Genomic DNA, 6,000 nt, shown 5'->3' on the forward strand with positions numbered 1-6,000 from the left:
AGAATCAAGGGCTTCATCCCCAGGACTATACTGTTAGAATCAAGGGCTTCATCCCGAGGACTATACTGTTAGAATCAAGGGCTTCATCCCCAGGACTATACTGTTAGAATCAAGGGCTTCATCCCCAGGACTATACTGTTAGAATCAAGGGCTTCATCCCCAGGACTATACTGTTAGAATCAAGGGCTTCATCCCCAGGACTATACTGTTAGAATCAAGGGCTTCATCCCCAGGACTATACTGTTAGAATCAAGGGCTTCATCCCCAGGACTATACTGTTAGAATCAAGGGCTTCATCCCCAGGACTATACTGTTAGAATCAAGGGCTTCATCCCCAGGACTATACTGTTAGAATCAAGGGCTTCATCCCCAGGACTATACTGTTAGAATCAAGGGCTTCATCCCCAGGACTATACTGTTAGAATCAAGGGCTTCATCCCCAGGACTATACTGTTAGAATCAAGGGCTTCATCCCCAGGACTATACTGTTAGAATCAAGGGCTTCATCCCCAGGACTATACTGTTAGAATCAAGGGCTCCATCCCCAGGACTATACTGTTAGAATCAAGGGCTTCATCCCCAGGACTATACTGTTAGAATCAAGGGCTTCATCAAAAATGGCACCCAATTCCCTTTATTGTGCACTCCTTCCTTCTGACCCGGAGCCAACCAAGGCCTTTTATCTGATTCCACAGAGAAAGAGGCTACACAGGACCAGGGAATGTACATTGTGAAGTGAAAGAAACTACAGTATAAAAGAGAAGAAGGAGAGAGAGGGGGGGGGGACAAAACACAATGTTTGATTGATTTGCTATCCAGTAGCCAAGCAACGTGGCACACACACACCTCTGAGGGAGTGTGCTAGTACTAGGGTATGGATGGGCCTGTCTATCCCTGTTCTAGCTGCAAATGGTTGAAACCAGGGAGTGTGTGTGGGTACTGCCCGTCTTATGTGTATACACACACACATTTTGAAGAGAGTGCCAGTCCTTGGTCATTGACTGGGTTCATCCCCTTGCTTTGCACACACACACACACACAGCCCGTTCCTTCCTGCTGGTATATAGGTGTGGCCCACCTTATATCGCTCTCTCAGTCAACCATGATAGCCTACCTAGCCAATACCTGGAAACTCCTCCGTAAGGTAGGGCACTTCAAAACCCGCCCACAGTTTGTCTTGTTTTTCCTCTTTTTGAACGCATGCATAGTATTGTAAATGTGTATGCTGGAGAGGGTGTGTGTGTGTGTGTGTGTGTGTGTATGTGTGTGTGTGTGTGTGTGTGTGTGTGTGTGTGTGTGTGTGTGTGTATGCTGGAGAGGGTGTGTGTGTGTGTGTGTGTGTGTGTGTGTGTGTGTGTGTGTGTGTGTGTGTGTGTGTGTGTGTGTGTGTGTGTGTGTGTGTGTGTATGCTGGAGAGGGTGTGTGTGTCTGTGTGTGTGTGTGTGTGTGTGTGTGTGCGTGTGTGTGTATGCTGGAGAGGGTGTGTGTGTGTGTGTGTGTGTGTGTGTGTGTGTGTGTGTGTGTGTGTGTGTGTGTGTGTGTGTGTGTGTGTGTGTATGCTGGAGAGGGTGTGTGTGTCTGTGTGTGTGTGTGTGTGTGTGTGTGCGTGTGTGTGTATGCTGGAGAGGGTGTGTGTGTGTGTGTGTGTGTGTGTGTGTGTGTGTGTGTGTGTGTGTGTGTATGCTGGAGAGGGTGTGTGTGTGTGTGTGTGTGTGTGTGTGTGTGTGTGTGTGTGTGTGTGTGTGTGTGTGTGTGTGTGTGTGTGTGTGTGTATGCTGGAGAGGGTGTGTGTGTGTGTGTGTGTGTGTGTGTGTGTGTGTGTGTGTGTGTGTGTGTGTGTGTGTGTGTGTGTGTGTGTGTGTGTGTGTGTGTATTCTGGAGAGGGTGTGTGTGTGAGCATGTAAAGGAACATGAGATAGATTGCAAAAGAAAATGAAGCCCTGAGAGCACTGCAGAGATTCAGCCAGCCAGGACAGGAGCAGCAGGTGTGTTTGTGCTGGTGTGAATGTGCTCGTACAGGAGACTCTGACAAATTAGCTGAGATGGAGAAAATGGCTCGTGATTAGACACATTGGCTGCTAACTGTCTCTCATTAGCATTTAAAAGTAAGTAAAGTGTGTGTGCATGCATGCGTGTGTGTGTGTGTGTGTGTGTATATGCTAGAGAGGGTGTGTGTGTGTGAGTGTGTGTGTGTGTGTGTGTGTGTGTGTGTGTGTGTGTGTGTGTGTGTGTGTGTGTGTGTGTGTGTGTGTGTGTGTGTGTGTGTGTGTGTGTGTGTGGCAAACAGGATCAAAGGGAAGCGCATGGAGAAATGGCAGCACCCTAATTCACTGTCACATGATTAGCTCCCTGCACAACGGATAGGGTCATGTTCATTAGCTCCCAGTTGGAACAAATATTTTGCAAGGTTTTTAGAAAGGCAATTCATTTCAAATGATGGAGCTACTGCTCTCTGTTATTTTGCTTGGAAGGACAGGAGTTTTTCCGGACCAAATGACTACAGGATATCTACTTGTAGTAAATACCTAGAGGCCAGGGGTTTTCCTAGTCAGGTCACATGGTTAGGAAATACTCCAGGCCCTATAGTCAATACCATTCAGATATACATGTATATATAATATAATGCATTCATAAACATCTCAAAAGATTTTGACAAATGAATGTACCTCTTACCTGGACCTGCATCATTCACATAGAAGAGTGACAAGTGCTATAGAAATAGAATATCATATCTCTATGGACACGTGCTATAGACAGATTCACCACCATCAGGTGAACTGAACTGGTAGAACGACCATACAGGATAATCACGTGGTGCCTTGAAGTGTTCCACACTCACTGGGCAGCCAGACAACCAACACAAACCGAACCCAACTCAAACTACACTACCAAAAAGAAAGGGTAAATAAACAAGCAATGTCCCATGGCCTGCAGCGTACAGGTTCAACTGTGGGTAATATACAAAAGCTCTCCACTAACTCCCACCTTTGATTACATAAAGAAACAGCATCAAGACATGGTGTGCTGTGTCATGGTGAATATTAAAGAAAGGGTGCCCTTCAATGGGATTGCAAAGTGACTGTAACGTGTTTCAATGAGCCGATGTAACATGTCGAAACATTGTAACACACGTTATGTCTGGCCACCTTCCATTTCCAGATACTGGACACAATGTAACCATGTTATAAATGTGTAGTGATTGAGGAATGTAGCTGTTGTAGCCTATCTATCCCCTCTAAATAATACGGAGGACAGGTATGTAGCCTTTACAAATCTTACTATGCATAGTGCAATTCCTGACTGTAAACAGAATATAAATAGCTTGCAATCACAGCCCGGGATCCCTACAGTCCCGTTATATAATCACCAAAGCTAGGAGTGACATCACGCCACGCGCAGTCGAGCAACCACTAGCCGCACACATCGGACCCAACGTCCTTTACCAATCAGCCAGCGTCAATGAAAAGTCGACAGTAGCCCGCGTAGTAACATTTACACTCTCCCTCGGAATGAAGGGCATGTCATATAGATTTAAATATTTGTCTAATTGTACCGGTTAAATTAAGTAGGCTAAGGTACGTTGGTTTGCACTGTCTTTGAAGAATAAAAAGGACTTCCGCGATGGAATTAAACTGAAATGTCTCGCGCTATCAAACCCTTGTCAAATGCTGGAGTGGACATACGGCCACGTACGCACGTACCACAACCATTTCATAGTGGACGGTTAGCCTACTATAAATGCGTCTTACTATTCTTTATGCAATATGCAATCTTTCTGGGTGGAGTGGCGCAGTTAGTGAGCTTGCCATACACACCAACCCGCCTGTGAAAAACACTCCTTGCTCTTATTTCAATTCCGCGAAACCAACGCTCACTTATGTCGCACTAAACAGATAGTTTGCATTTTTATTTCGAAATGACAAGTGCATGATTGTAAACCACAAACAACCTTCTATCCTCCGGGCACACAAAAAAATAGGTCAGAGTGCGAAGTAAACATTTCCAAAGCTTTTGGAAATAAACCAGCACTCTTTGCGCGTAGCTACCTTTCCTAGTTCCAGTTCCAGCCATTTTTTCTACCGCAACAGCTCAGCAGTGTAGTGACAACAAGGTAGAACCAGACAGCGACAGTATCGGGCAGTGGCAGTATAAAATGAATTGAGCTAGTACTTACTGTAAGGTGTAATGGTCTGGTAAGAGTATGTCTCTTATTGTTGCCAGGGCTCCCTGTTCCTGCGCTGACGATGGAATCGTCTGCCCTCTACTCGGAATGATGTCTGCAGCTCGGAGCTAATAGCTGTACTGCTCTATGCCCCCACCTTCAGAGATCTCTCGAGAGTGAGATAGAGAGGGAGAGGCGAGAGAGGCAGAGAGTGGGAGATAGCGTAGTGTGTGTGTGTGTGTGTGTGTGTGCGTGCGTGTGTGTGTGTGTAATACAAATATGGAGCAGTTGGCAGTTTTAGTAGTAACTCAGGGTTTGTACTGTGATCAGTACAGAATTGAGAAAAAGGGAAACGAACAACTGACAGGCAAATTCAGTCCACAAATAGTGATTCACTAGACTGACCCTTCAACAGAACCTAGGAAGAAACCAGGCCTCTTCTGGCTGTGCTGGGTGGAGATTATAACAGAACATGGCCAAGATGTTCAAATGTTCATTTTATTTGTTTATTTTAATTGACCTTTATTTAACTAGGCAAGTCAGTTAAGAACAATTTCTTATTTTCAATGATGGCCTAGGAACAGTGGGTTAACTACCTGTTCAGGGGCAGAACGACAGATTTGTACCTTGTCAGCTTGGGGGTTTGAACTTGCAACCTTCCGGTTACTAGTCCAACGCTCTAACCACTAGGTCAAAACCCATCATGATTGTACTTGCACAGAATTAATGGAATTTTTCCTATTTGTTTTCTCTTAAGCAACAAGAGACTTGACCAAATAGGCCCACCCTTGTACTGTACTCTCTCAGATTATCCACATGTACAACTACCTTGAATATCTGCAGTTACAACACAATAGTCTTAATACATCTCTATTAGAACTGTGGCCATGATAGAAGGACACCTAATATTTCTCATTGATAGAGTACTTGATTGTATCCAGTAATAGCTCCATTTGTAATAGTATTAGTCACTGCCAGATAAATGTATAAAGTACTCAATGCTCTGGGATTTTATTCTCTGAACTTTTATTTTCCTAGCATGAGGACAGAGATTGACAAGAGAGAGAGAGAGAGAGAGCGAGAGAGGGGGAGAGAGAGCGAGCGAGGGGGAGAGAGAGAGAAGGAGAGAGACAGGGAGAGGGAGAGAGAGAGTGAGAGAGAGAGCGAGAGAGAGGGAGAGAGAGAGAGACAGAGAGCGAGCGAGGGGGAGAGAGAGAGAAGGAGAGAGACAGGGAGAGGGAGAGAGAGAGAGTGAGAGAAGGGGAGAGAGACAGAGAGCTAGAGAGGGGGGAGAGAGAGCGAGAGACATCCCACTTCTGCTAGTCATTCAATAAGTGCTCCATTGTCTCCTGTTCTATTGCGTTGTCACATGTACATCAAGAGAAACTGGCATGGAGACACGTTACCTTCAACATGTCTGCTGCACTAGCAAAAGCAATGCAGGGTAGTTGAGGTCCTAGCTTGAGGACAGCATCCACATCCATCGACATACATGTCTTTTAGAAATACTTTTGAAACCTTTGTTCAATTTAGTAAACATATATTTAAAAACACTGAATGTGTCCATATTAAGATCAACTTAAAGACACCATTTGACCCATAATGACAATAATAATAATGACGATTAGCACAAACACCCCAATTGACAATGAGTCCTAACCCTCAGCTGTATACTGTAAGCACTAGGATAATGTAGAGAGGTGGGGTGGGATGGGATGTCTGTAGGGAAAATGACAGGGTAGAGTTGAAGGTCAATGTGTGCTGGAGGAATAACAAGGAAGACTCTGGGGACCATACAGACACAGGAAGGAAAGGGAGAGGAAGTCCTCATGGACTAA

At 45.0% G+C, this 6,000-nt stretch overlaps 1 protein-coding gene across 2 annotated transcripts in view; it reads right to left on the reverse strand.

The window, feature by feature from the left end:
• The window catches only part of LOC139373698 (ataxin-1-like), a 190,738-nt gene extending 186,431 nt beyond the window's left edge, over nt 1–4,307 (reverse strand). The window contains exon 1 of one of the 2 annotated variants that reach the window (XM_071114570.1): nt 4,175–4,307. The gene's annotated coding sequence lies outside the window, so the exon portion shown is untranslated. The remainder of the gene's footprint in view (nt 1–4,174) is intronic. The other variant, XM_071114571.1, reaches the window with a different exon arrangement.
• Nucleotides 4,308–6,000: the final 1,693 nt, after the last annotated feature.

This window comes from Oncorhynchus clarkii, chromosome 18, assembly GCF_045791955.1.
Source record: "Oncorhynchus clarkii lewisi isolate Uvic-CL-2024 chromosome 18, UVic_Ocla_1.0, whole genome shotgun sequence".
Taxonomy (NCBI): domain Eukaryota; kingdom Metazoa; phylum Chordata; class Actinopteri; order Salmoniformes; family Salmonidae; genus Oncorhynchus; species Oncorhynchus clarkii.